This window comes from Camelus ferus, chromosome X, assembly GCF_009834535.1.
Source record: "Camelus ferus isolate YT-003-E chromosome X, BCGSAC_Cfer_1.0, whole genome shotgun sequence".
NCBI lineage: Eukaryota > Metazoa > Chordata > Mammalia > Artiodactyla > Camelidae > Camelus > Camelus ferus.
In genome coordinates, this window is record NC_045732.1 from 10,120,453 (window position 1) to 10,139,282 (window position 18,830).

Here is an 18,830-nt window from a genome sequence, read left to right on the forward strand (position 1 = left end):
CTGCTTCATCCTCAGTGTTTCCCCTGGCATCCATCCCTGGAGAAGTCCTCAGCACTTCCCAGCTAACAGCATCAATCCCTCGGTCTCTCTGCTCATCATTTCAGTGCCTCATTAGCCAGAACTACTGAGTGCTGTCCATCAACCTTGAACACTCAAATGGCGATTACTTGACTAGCTGTTTTGTTGGAAGTTCATTATTAGAAAGCAAAAATTTACACAAAATTCGAATGGTGCACATCCATAGCAGTAAGATGCTTAACATTCTGTCAATGCTGGAGCAGGTCTTAAAACAAAATTGAATCTGTCAGCGTGTCACTTATGTCAAGAAAGACACAGATTACATTTGAATATTGTGCCTTGCATGCACAAAGAAACTGATTCTGATGTTTGTTTGCTAAAAAGTGTTCCCTATATAACAGAACAAAACCCTCCCCATTTCTTTTTACAGAGAAGAGAGTGAATCAAGTTATTTCTAATTAAGCTGAAAGCAAGGTGAAACTTTTTTTTAAAGGTATCCAAAGCATTGTTTCAGTAAATTTAGTAAATATATCAAGAGACATGTTTCATTTCAGGCTTCTTCGGAATTTAAGACTGTTCTAACTTACAAAGTTTATTTTAGCTGGAATTTTTGTTTTGAAATTCAGTAGTCAAGTTTGGGTATTGAAATGGTTGTCATTAATTGCATTTTGTCCTTGAGTCAGAAGATTATGAACGTGTCTTCCTGTTTGTTTTCCCGCATTTGCCATTGAGATGGGCAAATGATGAAGCATTGACTGAATTTATGTAGTTTTACTGTGATACCTATTTTTAAAACTCCAAAATGCTCAGAGTGCAGAGTTACTGACAATGTTTCTCCTTGCTCATGGAGGGGGGTTATGTGTTCATAGGTAATGCAGCGGCCTCAGGCATAAGTATGTCTTATCACTGGACTATTTTATTAGGCTTCTCTCAACAGTAGGTCCTTTTCTATTGAAGCAGAGTCGGTTTACAATGTTGTGTTAATTTCTGGTGTACAGCATAGTGATTCGGTTACACATATATTCCTTTTCATGTTCTTTTTCATTATAGATTATTACAAGGTATTGAATATAGTTCCCTGTGCTGTACAGTAGGACCTTGTTGTTTATATATTTTATATATAGTAGTGTGTATCTGCAAATCCCAAACTCCCAATTTATCCTTCTCCACCCACTCTACCCACTGGTAACTGTAAGTTTGTTTTCTGTGTCTGTGAGTCTGTTTCTGTTTTGTAAATGAGTTCATTATGTGTCATTTTTTTTTAGACTCCATATACAAGTGATATCATATGGTATTTTTCTTTCTTTCTGGCTTACTTCACTTAGAGTGACGATCTCTGGGTCCATCCATGTTGCTGCAAATGGCAATATTTTATTCTTTTTTATACCTGGGTAGTATTCCATTGTATAAATAAACATCTTTATCCAGTCATCTCTCGATGGAAGTTTAGCTTGTTTCCATGTCTGGGCAATTATAAATATCAACAGTAGATCCTTAAATTCAGTCACTTCAGCATGGTATCACAGGGTTGCTTTTGCTGAATACGTTGTAAAGAACTGGCATGGTTATGTAAAAAAGGTACAACCTTCAGCAGGGTATAAGGACAAGATCTGTCACTTTCTGTGTTCCTAGTTGTTTTCAGGTCCCATGATAGGTCCACTCATTACATATCCTCCGTCTCATCCTCTTTTTCATTTTCTTTGTGTTGGAGGGTTTAGGACTCTTACTACTGCTCCTACTTGATCTCTGCACATGAAACATGTTAGGACTAGGAGACAGAAGCCGGGTTGAGCTCAGAAGCAGTCTTAGTATCTCAGTCAGCCCGAGACCTCTGCCTAGAGGGGAAGCCATGCATCCAAGACCAGGTAGCTGAGATGGTGCTCCTGTGCGGATTACACATCCTCCTGGAGCCTTCCTCCAGGGCGCTGGGGACCCTTTCCCTGGGTGTCCGAAAACTACAAAAGGGGAATTCATTGTATCTTAGGTTGTACTTAACACTACCTCTGATTCCAACCCTTGGGTCCCAGAGTGTAGATGATCCCACCAGTCAGAGTGGGGCATTCTGGGAGTCAGAGAAACACAGAATTGGGGCGCAGGCAGAGAGCTCACCCTGTCCTTCCCCCAGGACCTGAGTGCACAGTTGGAACAGACAGGGGAGGCACCTGGAGAATCCCCCACCTTTGCATGATCCACAGAGTGAGGATGTGTATGATAGGAAGCCCACCTGAAAGCCTGTAGAAAAGGCCTCCTTACTGAAACAGTGAAGCAAAATTAACCTTGCACTTCTGGGGAGAGCAGCAGAGATGAGGGCCACTGGCTAAACTTAAACTTCAGGTGCATTTTTTTCTATCACAGCCCCTTTGACTCACTCGCTCAAGATGTGTGGGTGGGGCTTGGATAATGACGCAGATTAGTAAACTCAACGAGATGCTGATTTGATTTGCAGCTTTGCTCCAGATGTTCTCTCTTTATTTGAACAAATGAGAAACAACCTGACACCACGGGTTCAGTTAAAGATCTGCTATTTTTTTTTGTTATTGATTTCTTTTTTCCTTTTTTTTTTTTTTTTTTTTTAATTGAAGTACAGTCAGTTACAATATGTCAGTTTCTGGTGTACAGCACAGTGTCCCAGTCATGCACATACATACATATATTCCATATATTTTTCATTAAAGATCATCACCAGATATCGAACACAGTTCCCTGTGCTATACAGAAGAAACTTTTAAAAATCTATTTTTATATATAGTTGCTAACATCTGCAAATCTCAAACTTCCAAATTTATCCCATCCCACCCCCTTTCCCCTATAACCATAAGATTGTTTACTATGTCTGTGAATCTGTTTCTGTTTTGTAGATGAGTTCATAGTGTCCTTGTTTTTCTTTTTTTTTTTTTTTTTTAGATTTTTCAGAGTGATATCGTGTGGTATTTTTCTTTCTCTTTCTGGCTTCAACTTAAAATGACGATTTCTAGGGCCATCCATGTTGCTGCAAATGGCATTATTCTATTCTTTTTTTATGGCTGAGTACTACTCCATTGTATAAATACACCACAACTTCTTTAAGGATTTGCTCATTTTGACCAGTATTTCTTCTCCCAGTAGCCATTCTCTTCTAGATTGTTTATTCATATAAACCTAACCAACTTTTAGCAAACAAATGGGCATCCGGTTAGACCCTGCCCTGCCTCACTACTTTGGAGCTTGGTATACGTTCACATTGCTAAGGTCAGGCCAGTGGGATATAACAGTGGTTACATGAACAATTTCTGCCTCTGATTCTTGAGAAAGAAAGACAGATGCCTTTCATTCATCTTTCCTTCCTGTTGGTTTACCAGCGTTGACAAATGGAGCAGTTGTCATGTGTTGAGGATGGCAAGCTAACCTTCCCTCCCTTGGCCATCCGTCCACCTCTGGGTTCTTGCATGAGAGAGAAGCAAACGTCTAGCCTACTTGAACTTTTGTGTTTAGAGTCTGCGTTACAGTGACTTAACTTGCTTCACAAATATTGAAGAATATAACCCTCTCCATCCACTGAAATTCACGATTCCACATTCAGCACAGGGTGCTTGTTCAATCCCAGATGCTTTTGTTCCCTGGGTCACTTGAAGTCTCTCTTCTCTGGAGTGCTTGGGTTGCTCTGTGTCTCTCCCTCTCACTGTGCCTCTCTATCCTTGTGCAAAATCAAGGTGCACTTCCACAAAGGACTGCTCACACACACGCGTAGGTGTGACAACATTCACTGGTGTTCTAGATACTCCAAAGTTAAATATTTGTATCTTCTGTTATTTAAAATGTTCCTCAGAAGTAAAGGAAGAGGAGTTATTCTAGTCAGAAAACCTGATAAACGTGCCATCAGCCCAGTGATGGTCAGCACCAACCAGGACATGTCATGTTGACAGCGTGTAAGCTTGATATAATAGAATGAGAAGGGCACTTCACCTCCGTGGTCTCCCTCCCAAATACCCATAACCCCCATCTAATCATGAGAAAAGCACTGGAAAAACCAAAATTGAAAGACATTCTGCAGGCTACCTGGCCTGTATCCCTCAAAGCTGTTAGGATCATCAGAAACAGGGAAAGTCTGAGAAATTGTCACAGCCTAAGGGGGACCGAGAAGATGCGACCACTGAAAGTTGTGAGATACCCTGGTTGGGATCCCAGTGCAACGAGCAGACATTAAGGAAAAACTGAGAAAATCCAGATGAAGTATAGACATGAGTTAATCATAATGTGTCACTGTCAGTTCGTTAGTTGTAACAAAGTACCGGATGCATGCTGACGATGTTAACAGCCCGGGGAATGCTCTAACATTCTTGTAAATTTCCTGTAAATCTATGCTATAGGCAAAGATTTACTAAATGTTTTAAAAGTGTGTTTCTAAGTGTTTAAAAAACGTGTTTCAGCATTTTCTCTCTTGCTTAGAGTGGTTTCTTTCCATTTGAAGGGAAAGTTTAATGAGAGCTGAGAAAGTGCAGAATGCAGATGTAGGGACCCCTGGCTGTCTAGAGAGGACGAGTCTGGGAAGTAGCCTGAAGGTGAAGGAGAGGGTTTGTTTTGCTTATTTTTAAAATGAGTGTCTTTAAATGGGGGTGGGAAAGGAAGCATCGGAGGGAGAGCACAGAATTCTGGAAGGAGAACAGATAACGGATCTAGCAAATACCGTGAGACGTCAGGAATCAGCGGGCTCCAGAACACAGGCAGACAGTAGGCATCTTTGCAGTTGCAGTGGGAGATACGGAAGGAAAGATAGCCCCTCTCGTAGGTGAAAATGTCATTTTCACAGGAAAAGTCCCTATCTGAGAACTTCAGTTTCCTCTTCATAGGAAAGTCCACAATTCGGCTGAAAATGAGGGATATAATCATGGGACCTAAGGTTTAGGCATTGGAAAAAAAAAAAAAAAGCATCATCTATGCAAAGACTCAGAAAAATGTGAGAAATGTAAGGATATATAGTAAGTGCCTAAAAACCTAGAACCAGAGACTGAGTACCACAAGGAGTTGCTCTCTCCTTGCTCAGTACTCCGTGTTTTGTACGTTTCTCCCTGATTGTTGGCTTCATTTGATGTACTGGCCACTTGCACTGTGTTTGGGTTATCAGGGTTCCTGCACCCCATTCATCAGGAGAGATGTGCTTGTGGTCTTGACTGGTGCAGAGAAATGGAAGCCCCAGTGAGGAAGGCTAGGCTAGGCTGTCCAGTCTGAATCTTGCATGTAATTCTAGGCAGGTACTTTGTTTCTCAGTTTTCTCATCTGTAAAATGAAGATACTATACCTCTGGAAGGGCAATGATAATTAAACAAATGCAAATACAGGACACGTACGCCAATATACATGGTATAGATCGGTTTAGTAATGGACTTCTGATAGGGGCGTGGGTGTAGAGCACGGGAGCTGAAGGCATTGGCTGGATACCCGAGGAGACGGGAGGTAGCTGGATGATGGAAGGGGGAAGGTGGAATGGAGGGGCTGCAGTTAGAAAATGTTTCCAGGAGGACGTGAGCCAGAGGAATAGAAGCACTGGTGGCCAAAGAGAGGAATCCTTGATACCAGATGTCTGAGCCGAAGGCATCCCAAATGATGACAAAGATTGAAGGAAAGACAGGGAATATTTGGAGCAGTCAGTGTCGGGGGACAGCCAAATGACAAAGTCATCGTGGTTGGTTTGTTCTGTCAAGGAAAAGGTTAATAGAAATAGGAAGATGGAGAAAGGAACAGTGCTCTGTGTATCAAGGAGAGGACCACAAACTGAGGAACAAGAGGAGATGAGGGCAAGTGAGAGGTCGGCTCCTGGTACCCAGGGAGCAGAAACAACACCACTGAGAACTGGAGCTGTAATCAACACAGCATTCACAGATTTTAACAGTGCTAAAAAGAAACTGAAGTTTACTGAAGATAGCACTGTGTCCAAGTAGATGACTTTTTGGAATGAGTTTGGTTCCAGATAGCCATCAGAGTGAAATACAAATCTGTATGTTCCTCTTAAGGTGTGACGTATGACTTCGTACCTGATACTAGACCCCCTTTGGTGGACGAGGAATGAGGGCGGTTGGTGTGGATTTCCGGAAGTTGGTGTACTGCAGTGTTCTCATTATCTGCTGGAAGCTTGATGATGCCTTTAACAGCAGAGAAATTCCGATGGGGCTTCATGTTCTTTCTCAGCTGCACTGAATTTTCCGTTGTGGGGGATGCCAGCCATCAGGAAAAGGGCATGTTTTGTAAGGACAGGTGTGGTTGCCAAAGCAAAATGATGATAATCGAATTGTGGTTCTCTCTCTTGTAACTTTAGTTCTGCCATTCTTCGTTTGGAAGGAGATAATATCTGAACCCTTCATTAAGTGATGGCTTCAACATTCACATGTCATATGACATTTTAAATCTTTCATTATGTTCTCAATGCTGGCTTTTAGTTAACTGTGAACTTGACCTGAGAACTACTGTTGTTTTCCTCTTCATCTTTTTGAAATCACTAACCATAAATGTGATTCTCTTTTAAGAGCCATTTATGCCAAGAGTTTTGAAAGATACTAATGTCACTAATCTGGGTGGTAATCTGGGTTAATTGAGCCTGCATTTTGACTGGATGTGGCATTTGTGAAAAGATCTTATGTATTGTCCTAGTTTGCACAGCTGTCATACGGTGTAATTGACTCACAATCATGTCTTTAGAAACTTCACTCCTTACTCCTGGTATAATAGATAATCTTGATAACACTGGCATTGAAAATCCTTTCCCAGATAGTGGAATGTAATCACAGAAAGCAGAATCACCACTTTACTGCCAGAGAGTGAGTTCACTGAATTTTCAAGGTCATTTTGCCCTTATTGAATTCTCTTGAAATTGCAAGCAAACGGCACCTAGATCTTACTGAGAGCTCCAACCCTGAGCGTGTGTGGAAAGTTGCTTTCTTCCGTTTCTCTGTAGTTGGAGTATGGAATTGAGGAAACTGAGTAGCTGGGGAGTCCTGCATCGGCCCAGGGCTTAGAAGCAAGGCGACTGGCAAGTTGACCTCTGGTTCTTTTTCCATCATGCGACTCTAGAATGTCTATGAAAAGACCGTGTGACCTGCTGCTGAGCCCAGTAATTGCTGAAGAAATCTGGAGTTTTATTCCCCCACTACTATTGGCTTCGGGTCTATTCCAGAACGAGCCACTTAGCCTCTGTGATGACATAAGCCCCTCATCAGTCAAGTGAGGGAGGTGGGTAATGATTACCTGCACTTGAGAGCAACTGATAAGAGTACTTGGTGATGAAGGGGGAGGGCGCAGCTCAAGTGGTAGAGTGTGTGCTTAGCATGCACGAGATCCTGGGTTCAATCCTAGTACCTCCTGTGAAAATAAATAAAGCTAATTACCCACCCCTCAAAAAACAAAAACGAGAAAGGAATTGGTGATGGATAACGTTTGGATTAAAGGTGCCGTGAAAGTTGCGAATTCAGCCCCGTTGTCAGCCATTTCACGGTGTCGTCATGTAAGCAGAGGAAATTGATGCCACTACGGAGAGGGAGGTTTGGTCCTCAGTAGGGTTTCTCGCAGTGTGGTCTTTGGTCCAGGAGTGTCAGTGTGGCTTGGGAGCTGGTTACAGTGCAAATTCTCAGGCCCCTCCTCAGACCTGCTGAATCAGAACCTCCCCTGGGGGGTGGGGGCAGCTTATCTGTAAGTCTCAAACCTCCAGGGATTCTGAGGCAAATACAAGTTTGAGGTCCACAGCTCTAAGCCAAGGGCCAGCAAGCCTTTTCTGTACGGGGATGGATAATATATATTACTGACTTGGCAGGCAGTGTGGTGTCTGCATCACCTGCTCAACTCTGCTGCCTTAGCCTGACAGTGGCCATAGACAGTATATGAATTAACAGACGTGGCTATGTCCGGTAAGACCTTTACACAAAAATGGGGGCTGGGCTTGGTCAGCAGGCTCTCATTCACTGACCCCTATTCTAAACCTCTCTTCCTCATTTTAGGTCATTTTGGCTTGTTTTCTGTGAGTTGAATTGAAAACGTTTATCTAACTATGATGTATTTTTAAATGATTCTCTTTGCCCAAAATACATTGTTTCTGAGTGCGAATTGAAAACATGATTTTTAAATTGGAATTTGTAACATTTTTGTGTGTAAACAGAAAAGGAGCTGCTTAAGGTAAAGTTAACTTAGGGAAGATAGATATTTACTTAAAACCTTAATGTATTTGGATTCATTACTGATACACAAGGAGCAAAATCTTCCTTTAGATCTTATTACTTATTTAGGAAAATCTATCATATGTCATAATCTTTATATTACAGTAAATTAACTTGAACATCTCCTAAGTCTAGGAGGGTTTCATGTACATCGCTGCCCTTGCCATGCAGCTAACAAAGGAACACCGGGGTTCATTAGTGAAATGAGACATTGGAAGCTGTATCAACACTGGCTGTTGACTCGTACACATGTCCCCAGTCATAGATGCACGTGGTATCCGGCAGTTTGGACTGAGAGAATGTATCAGCCAAAGGTTACACAGCTTCACGTGACTTTACAGCGCGACCGTGCTGCAGCCCTGTGTTGTAATAGGTGTCATTTCCGATTTACGGTTGCACAGATTCTTCTGGATCGTTTCAGGTGCTTAGCACAGAGCTGTGAATTGGTGCTGTAGCGTATTTCTTTTTCAGTGTAGATACATGTGCTTATTTCTAAGTCTCATCAGCTGCCACAAGGGTCCAGGGAACAAAATCTAACTGCCTCAGAGTGATTCCTAGGAGGCGTTTGGAATGGAATTTGATGGGATCACCTGCTTTTCCCGCCATGGCCATCTGGCCAAGCCCCCTGCCCCCCATCATTCCCTTTTGGGTTGTAATACTGTTTTACCAAACACAGAAACAGTAATGTAGAATCTAGAAACTTGTTAGTAGAAGGAAGGAGAGGCTCTCAGTATGTGTAACTGCCTTTTTTCCTAAATCCATAAACATGATTTAATAGTACCCCATGTGTGCATTTTAATAATATATTGTAAATATTTGTATATTTACACATGCAATAGATGGCGAATATAAACTGTTTTCTGCTTCTTCCCATGGCTTAAAATTAAAGCTGATATTTTAAGTGCAGTTATATAATTTATTGATACAAGAAGATTATTTCCTACACTTCTGTAAATTTACAGAGCCCAAGGTTACCATCAAACAGATGTGGATATCTTACAGTGTTAGCAGAGTCTTTTACTGAGAAGAAAATCACTATAAATATTTGCTGAGATCTTGAGTGAATGGATGGATTAATGAATGAATCAATCAATGAAGCAGTGGCTGAATTTAGGGCAGATCTTTTTCAGGAACATTAACTATAACATGTTTTAACAAACACAGCTCCATGTCACTGGCCCAAAATGATAGATAATTGCCCTGTGTTCATATGTGGAAACACGTTTATATTAATTTATACTATCTATGTATTTCTCTTGGTTAGTGTACCTAATTTACAGTGTATCTTTTTTCCTTCCTTCCTTTCTTCAAAATTACTATAAAAACCTGCTTGTTTATAATGAAGTTTCCACAGACCCTAAAACCAAAAAAAATAAATTAATTCTATTCCTGCCATATCCACAATTTGAAAATTGTTTTTTTTTGAATCATTTAAACCATGTTCTTCATCATTTTTTTCTAAATTTGGCTATATTATGCTTGTTTTTTAATATGTGCTTTTTATTTATTGCTTGCTAGGTTTTTTTTTTTCACATTTAAAAATTGGTTTAGAAATGGCATAACCCATCAAGACCTCAGTTATTCTGTAACCATTCATGGACACACACTCTGCTAGCCTCCTGTGGGTTGGGCTTGGTGTATGGTACAGGTGATTGAAAGCCAATTAGAACTTGTATTCTGGGACTGGAGAGATAGACCACACAAAATAGTCAGTTTTTGACAAAGGAGACAAGAATATACAATGGGGAAAGACAGTCTCTTTAATAAGTGGTCTTGGGAAAACTGGACAGTTACAGGCAAAAAAAAGAAACCCAAAAAAACTGGACCACAATACAAAAATTACAAAAATTAACTCAAAATGATTTAAAGACTTAAATGTAAGTCCTGAAACCATAAAACTCCTAGAACAAAATATAAGCCAGTACATTCTTTGACATCAGTTTTAGGAATACTTGTTTTGGATCTGTCTCCTCAGACAAGGGAACAAAAGCAAAATTAAATGGGACTAGCAGAAAAAAACAAACAAAAAAAAGCTCTTGCATAGTGAAAGAAACCATCAATAAAACAAAAAGGCAACCTACTGAATAGAAGAGGTTTGCCAATGATACGTCTGATAAGGGGTTAATATACAACATATATAAAGAACTCACAACTCAATATCAAAAAATAAATGATCTGATTGAAAAATGGGCAGGAATATGAGTAGATATTTTCCAGATAAGACTTACAGATGGCCAACAGGTGCAGTGAATGGTTCAACATCAGTAATCATTAGGGAAATGCAAATCAGAACCACAGTGAACTATCACTTCACTCCTGTCAGAACGGCTGTCATGAAAAAGACAAGTAATAACAAGTGTCTCTGAGGAGGCACAGAAAAGGGAACCCTTGTGCATTGTTGGTGGGAATGTTTTTTGTGTAGCCACTAGGGAAAACAGTATGGAGTTTCCTGAAAAAAAATTAACAGTAGAACTACTGAATGATCCAGCAATTCCACTCTTGGGTATTTATCCAAAGAAAACAGAAACACTAATTTGGAAAGATACATGCACCCCTATGGTCCTGGCAGCATTAGTTAACAATAGCCAAAACATGGAAGCAGTCTAAGTGTCTATCAGTAGATGAATGAATAATGGATATCCTGTTGGATAATGGATTTCCCATTTTGTGTTTATGTATATACACACACAGACACACACAGTGAACTACTGTTCAGCCATAGGAAAGAATGGAATTCTGCCATTTACCACAATATTGCTGGACTTGGGTGGGGGTGCGTGTATCATGCTTAGTAAAGTAAGTCAGACAGAGAAAGACAAGTGCTGTATGTTTTTACTTATACGTGGAATGTGAAAGACAGACCAAAAGGACAAATAAAACAAACAGACTCATAGACACAGAGAACAATCTAATGGTTGCCAGAAGGGAGGTGGGGTGGAAGGATGGATAAAACAGGTGAGGGGAGTAAGAAATACAAAATACCAGTTAGAGCAGGGAGGGTGTAGCTCAGTGGTAGGGTGCATGCCTAGCATGCATGAGGTCCTGGGTTCAATCCCCAGTGCCTCCATTAAAATAAATACATGAATAAAGCTAATTACCCCCCCCAGCAAAAAAAAAAAGCAAAACCAACAAACAAAATACCAGTTACAAAAATAAATAAGTCACAGCGATATAATGTACAGCCCAGGGAATATAGTCAATAATATAACTTTGCATGGTGCATAAAATAAAGTATAACCCAAGATTTCAAGTAAAGACACTAAAATTTCAGGGGCTTAAAGAACAAGCTCAGAGTTACAAATCATTTTTTTTGACAAGGCTGGAATCTGACTGGAATTTTTTCTTTAAAAACTGATATACCTCCTCGGATTTATCTAAGTGATCACACCCAGGAGAAAAAATAGTAATACATGAAATTGACCCAAAAAAAGAGAGGCAGCAAAGGTGTGAGTAGACTTCCCCATTCCCAGAGGGCCCTGTTTATCAGGCAATGCTCTGCCCAGCTAAATAAGGTCTGCTTCCGTGACTGGTTCACCAAGTGAAGTAACACGTTTCTCTGAAGGGTTTTCAAAGGGAAAAAATAAAGTAGGCCAGCACAGAGTGAATTCTGATCATGCATGGAGATTAGGAGGCTCTCTGCAAGTGGGTATGTATCTTTAAGAGGTGTCCTCACGTAGCGCCTGCATCAGCTAACAGAACTGTCAGTGCACAAAGTATACAACGTTGGCATCCACGATTTTTCAAATAAAAGGTAGAATTACGCATGCATGTGAAAATACAGAATTGCTCATGAATGTATCACCTATTTCAATATCATGAATTTCTGTAAATAAATAGATCCCCTGTGATCAGATCAACACAAGCAGGACTGTGACAGAGAGAGGACACAGAAGAAGTCGTGCGGCGTTGAAGGTCTTTGGCCACTGGGTGTCATGGTTTTCCCCGTAGTGTTTAACCCTTCAGCTGTATTTGAGGGGTTCCTCCACATATTTAACCGTCCAGGAATTATGTAGTTGTGTTGGTCACACTTAACGTTTTATTGCATCAAACTCACATCGGAGGACTTTGTGCGGTGCCTTTATGCGTGTGCTCGGGTGTGCTTTTAAAGAACTTGTTGCTGTAGCAGAGCTTCCATAGCGCAGAGACGCATTGACCGTATTTCGGCGTCTGCTTGTTCTTAGCCATGCCTGGTGTGCATACATGTGAAGGCAGACTTGTTATGGAAGTGTTCCATTAATGAGAAGCTGACAGCCCTGTGTCTTCCTTGTGGGTATGGTCCACTCTGCCAAGGCTGACGGGAGTGAGTGGTGGTGATGATGAAAGACAGGTGTGCTTGTCCTGTCACAGAAATGCTCCTGAATTTGCTTCAAAAGCCCTGTGCAGATCAGACGTGCCAGATGAGAAGACTTGGCCAAATGCTGTGAGGACACCAGGGAAAAATTCCTTGGGTTTTGTCATTTGGAACCTAGTTATTGCCGGCATGACCGAGGTGAATGTGACGAAGTGGTCGACTGGGCTGAGAGGTCAGTACCTAAGCCTGTGACGGGGCGTGTGTGGGGAGTTGTTGGAAAGATGAAGATGGGCCCATGGAGCTGTTTCATTTATTTTATCTTATTTTTTCTCATTGCTCTTTAAAACTAAATCATTGAAAAAGTCCAACTTCTGCTTAAGTGCATAGCACTACATCTTGGACTGAATCTTTAAATGAGTTTTTGCATATTCTCATTGTTGTGGACATTTAATAAACGGCTTTTTTTGTGGGTCATGCTGATACCTTTGCTTTTGACACAGAAGGGTTGACAGTGGTGTCATGATTTTCAAGAAATTACTGAGAAAGCTTCAACAGGAAGACGTAGCAGAATGTGCGGCTTCATGGAATGTCTGCTTTCGTTTGAATGAAAGGAATTTTTCTGTTTAAATTGGAAAGACACAGCCAGTGCCCAGTTCTGTCGGATCTGTGCTCAGTTTTCTTTGTGGAGGTTGATGGCAGAGGAGGAATCAGAAATCAGTGACAAAATGGAGAGGTGCTATTCTTGGTTACAACTTTGAGTAGGAAAATTTTAAGAAGATAAAAACCAAGAGAAACTTTAAAGCACTCAGTAAACAAACCTTTTTAGGGCGCTTACTACTTGATTGAAACTCACGTCACACTGCTTTCAGGGAGCCATCCAGCTAGTGGGGAGTCAGATACTAAACAAATATTCACAAAGATACGCCCTTAAAACGTGACACATTCTGTCGGTAGACGTGTCCTGTGTCGGGGGCCAGAAACGGTTTTCCCGATGAGTTGGTATTTGTTCATCAGGCCAGCGGGAGCAGGGCTTGGGACGAGGGTGGTGTGAGTTGTCTAGGGCACACTCCCAGAGCACACGGTGAATGGGTGGTAGAGGGACCGAGAGGCCGTCACGGAGTTAGAATGTATGGGATGGGAGCGGCCGGGCAGTACGAGCTGGAGGCAGAGCACACGGTAAATAGGGAGGGGAAAAGGAGGGCTGTCTTGTAGGGCTTTTTCGGAAGTACTGAGTCTCAGCCGTTCCTTAAGAACAAGAGAGAGAACAGAAACGCAAGAAGGGGACGAGGGCTCTCACAGCAATTGAGCTCAGAGACAAAGAGGGCTCGTGTGCAGGTGCCCTGTGGTGCGTGGAACAAGTTAGATGCCCTTGAGATGGTGGTCTGGGGACGAGCCTGACGGTACGGTGCTCACTGGTGTCTCGGTGGTGGTGGGAGAAGGCTGGGGAGGGGAGCCCTCAAGGGTGCATCTCAGGTCTGTGGTTTGATTAATTGGATGGGCAGGACGCTGTGGATGCTAGAAGGAGCCCAGCCTGGAGAGAAGGTTATGAGTCCTGTCTGGAACTGTGAGCTTGAGGTGTCCTTGAAACCTCAGTGGAGGTAAATATTAAGTAGACTTGGCTACTGGTCTGAATCTCAAACGAGAAAGATGAGCTAGGGGTGAAATGATGATTAATTATATTTGTCTGCTTGGCTGGGCCGTGGCGTCTGGAAATGTGGTCAAACATTATTCTGGGATGTTCCTGTGAGGGTGTTTTTGAATGAGATTAACATTTAAATGGGAGGACATTGAGTAAAGCAGATTGCCCTCCCTGATGAGGGGCTGGGGAGCTCATGCAATCTGTTGGAGGCCTGAATAGAGTAAGACTGGCCTCTCCTGAGTGAGAGAAAATGCTGCCAACACATGGCCTTCGGACTTGAGCTACAGTGTCTGCGCTTCCTGGGTCTCCAGCGTGATGGCCCGGCATGTGGGTTTAGAACGTTCCCTCCCCCTCTGTAACATGAGCCGGTTCCTTAAACTAAGTGTCTTTCCACATGTATGTACCTCCTGTTGGTTCTGTCTCTCTGGAGAAGCCTGACTAGTACAGACGGTAATTACAACATCGTGGGTGTAACTGAGTTGCTCAGGTGGGAAGTCGGAGTGAGAGGACAAGTCAGGGAAGTTCCAAAGCCTGAGGGCTCGCATAGCAATGGTCCAGTGTGCTTGCTACTCAGCACTCCCTGTCTCACCGCAGAGAATTACTCCTGTGCAGACATTTCTTCCTGGAGATGCAATGGAACTGGATTACCCATGAGATCTTCCTGTAGTCTTCTGAATTCCTCTGTTCTGACAACAGTTGATGGCTCCCGTGGTGCAGTGTGACCCAAGAAGACAATTGACTGTTCTTTCTGAGAAGCTTCAAACTGGAGCTAAGAGTCACTTTTGTTCCTGTGCAGAGGTTCAGAGATAGGAAGCGTGGGAACTTGAAGGTGAGGGACACCTGCGCAACCGTGTTTCCAAGCTGGATCTGCTCATCGGAAAGAATAAAGCCCATGCGTGGAGAGATGTGGACACTCCTATGCTCAGGAGGTGGAGAGAGTCGGAGCCAAGGGGAGACGGCACAGACTGGCTCCTGGTGGAATTCCGTCCCCGGTGTCCAGCTGTGCCAGCAGCCTTCCTTCCCCTGCTGGTGTTGTTCGTTCCCCCCATGTTCTCTCCTTTTGCCTCAGATAGTTACAGCTGGCCTTCTGTAATTTGAAGCAAAAGAAACCAGAGATAGATGAGGGCGGCCAAGCCAACCAAGTAAAATGAGAAGGAACATTTGACTTTGGGAGAAGAAAGAAAAGCGAAAAGCATCCGTTGAGCTCTGCAGGATGGCTGTCATGGTGACCCTAGCAGGAGCCGTGTTTTGGAAGACAAATGAGTAGTGTGAAGAGAGAACGGGAAAGGGGGAAACGAAAACAGTAACTGAGGAAATTGTATCAGGAGCTGAGAAAGTAGTCGCTGGAGAGGGAAGTCCGAATAAAGGAGACGTTCCCCTTTCTTTCCTTTTCATTTGTTCTTTCCTCTCCCTCCCTCCCTCCCTCAGTTCTTTCTGTCCTACCTTCCTGCCTTCTTTCCTTCCTTTCTTGATGAGAGACTTGAAGATACGACATGTAGATGTTTTCCTGAATATTCTAGTAGAAGCGGGAAGAGCAGAGAGAGAAGGTGGAGTCGAGTGTGATGTCCCTGAGAAGGAGGGCATGGAATCCAGAGAGCAAGTGGGGGCTGCTCTCAGGCGGGGACATGAGGGGTGAGGAGGGGACGTGCCCTGGTTGGACGACTCCTGGACCTGGAGGTAGGGGCTGCGGAGTTCCTACTTGAAGGATGAGGGAAGGACTGTGTCCTCTGTGGAGACTAAGAAGTGAGGCAAGAATGGATTGGAGAGGAGTGAACCTTGAAAAGAAGAATGGTGAAAAGTGCTTATGGGGTTGGACTAAAAGAGGTGTTAGTTTTTCTGGCTATTTTAAAGTCCCTAATTGGTTTTGGTGATTGGTAGTGCATTGTTGTCTACCTGTCATTCGGGTGTGGGCTTCCCAGCAGGGGTCACCTAGCGGGGTGACGGGAACCAGAGTATGATAAAGTGCAGAGCCAACGCCAGGGGAAGCGATGCTGAAGATGAACGTTTGCTGTGACCTAAGTGCATGTGGAACAAGAGAAAACAAAGGGCAGTGGGTCCCGGGAACACGTGGGCCGGGTGCTACTGAGAGTGGTCGGTCAAGCGACCATGAAGGAAGGAAGGTGGAGGTCTGAAGGTGAGACGCTGCCACTCGCCCTTCGGAGAGAGCGCAGTAATGGAAAATAAAATTAGCCGGTAGATGACCACAGATGGAGTTCAGGTCTGGGCTGCTGCAGCAGATGCAAGGATGAAACAGAGACATGATGATGAGTGTGGCCTCAGTTAAAAAACATCTGACGTTGCAGAGGCCTAGTGCAACTGTGCACGCCGTGTGCACCTGGTACCCCAGCCCTTCTGTGCCCGGGAGCAGACAGATGGCAGGACTGCCACTGCAGAGGACCTTCCTCCCACCACTTCTCAGTTTACCGCAGGTTTGCTCTGATGGGGGAGTGACCTGCAGTCTGATGAATTAGGACCTACGTAAACATAGACCAGAAGACAGTGACAGCACAGTGGAGCTCGGTTTGTGCAGGGTGGCAGTGAGCTACTGCCGCGTGTGTTAAAGGTGTGCTCTGCAGCAGGGCCTGCACTCCAGTCCCACGGAATTCAGCTGCTGCCTCTCATAGATGTCCCAGAATTTTAACCTGGAATGCCCTGGCTGCTGCAGTATTCATATCTGGGTGTCCTTTCGGTCCTCCCCCAGGTCAGCTACAGTCTGACCTCTGGAACCGAGCTGAGCAGGGCTGTGTCTTCCCAGCACGGATACAGCCTGGATGTGTGTCTCAGGGAGGGTTCGTGTGGGCCTGAAGAGCCCAGACAGCCCGCTCGTGGCAAGGGGCCTTGTTGGGAGGCTGCGTTACATTCACGGACATGAGCGGGACAGCTGATAGAGGTGAGGAGACCAGAGAAGTCCGAGAACGGAGAGGCTCAGACCCGGCAGGCCGCTTGGGCGGAAAACCTGGATGGAAATAAAAAGATTTCGTGAGGAGGAGAGTAAGAGCAGTAAGAAAGGACAGTGGTGCATGAGTGAGGGGGGAAAGAGTCAGCCGGGGAGAGAAGGTGTACAGAGACAGAGGAAGAAGATGTGTGTGTGTGTGTGTGTGTGTGTGTGTGTGTGTGTAGAAAGACAAATAGAGACATAAAGAAGGGGTCTTGTCACCCTTAAACCAGAGTGTTCTTGGTTCGAACAGGCAAGGCTTTCGTGGGAGATGTTAGAAAGTGAGCTGTGCTCTCCTTCGTATCAGGAGAGCATGACGTCTGCCTCTAAAGCTGTAATAGTAGGTGTGTTTGATTCTTCTGCTGTGTTGACCTATGGAAATTGTAACGTTTTTGATCAATAAAATGCCGCATGCATTTTCTAATACTCATGCTAACTATATATGGACCGAAACGAGTTTCCAAAGAGTTACCATCGCATGCCCATTAAGTCTACTTCCAAATGCATTGACTGGATGCATAATATGTGTCAGGCATAGAGGGAGGCTGATGCCCAGGACCCAGGGACGTGAAGAAATCCTCAGGTGACTGACCCACAAGCCATGTCTATTAGTCATTGAGATGTATGGCGACCACTCACCTCCTGTGATGGTCCAGAGGCTCCCTGTGCGCTGTCCGGTATGGCGACCACTCGCCTCCTGTGATGGTCCACAGGCTCCCTGTGTGCTGTCCGGTATGGCGACCACTCGCCTCCTGTGATGGTCCACAGGCTCCCTGTGTGCTGTCCGGTATGGCGACCACTCGCCTCCTGTGATGGTCCACAGGCTCCCTGTGTGCTGTCCCGTATGGCGACCACTCGCCTCCTGTGATGGTCCACAGGCTCCCTGTGTGCTGTCCCGTATGGCGACCACTCGCCTCCTGTGATGGTCCACAGGCTCCCTGTGCTGTCCCGTATGGCGACCACTCGCCTCCTGTGATGGTCCACAGGCTCCCTGTGTGCTGTCCCGTATGGCGACCACTCGCCTCCTGTGATGGTCCACAGGCTCCCTGTGTGCTGTCCGGTATGGCGACCACTCGCCTCCTGTGATGGTCCACAGGCTCCCTGTGTGCTGTCCGGTATGGTGACCACTCGCCTCCTGTGATGGTCCACAGGCTCCCTGTGTGCTGTCCGGTGTGGCGACCACTCGCCTCCTGTGATGGTCCACAGGCTCCCTGTGTGCTGTCCCGTATGGCGACCACTCGCCTCCTGTGATGGTCCAGAGGCTCCCTGTGTGCTGTCTGGTGTGGCGACCGTTCGCCTCCTGTGGCTTTTGAGTCCTTGACATGTGGCCAAAGTGGTTGAGAAACTTACTTTTAAATTTTATTAAATTTTAATTCACATAAATATAAGTGTGATGCGCCACGTGTAGCCACTAGTGACCGCGTTCATGTAGCTATGCAGGGTTGTAGTGAAAAAGAAAGCTCATAAAGCACGTTAAACAACGTAAGATCGATTTTGGCCCTTTGAGATCAAGAAGTTCCTTGTGTTTCCATTTCTGATACTCTCTCGAGTTCATGATGGGGAAGTTTCTGCCTCACTGTGAAACTTGATGTTTAGGACATTATCAAGGACGCCCCAGAGGGGGTAATGGACCAGGAGTCTATGGCCTAATCTAATTTGGCGACTCACAGTTGCTGTTTTTCTATCTGTTACAGTTACTTGACCAATTTTAATTGAACGTTTCCGTGTAGTGTTTATCAAATACCCTCAACCTTTTCAAATGCTTTGCTT

At 44.1% G+C, this 18,830-nt stretch overlaps 1 long non-coding RNA gene across 7 annotated transcripts in view; it reads left to right on the forward strand.

The window, feature by feature from the left end:
- LOC106730316 overlaps window positions 1–18,830 on the forward strand; it is a 482,615-nt gene that overhangs the window by 157,152 nt on the left and 306,633 nt on the right. The gene's annotated exons all lie outside the window — the stretch shown is intronic.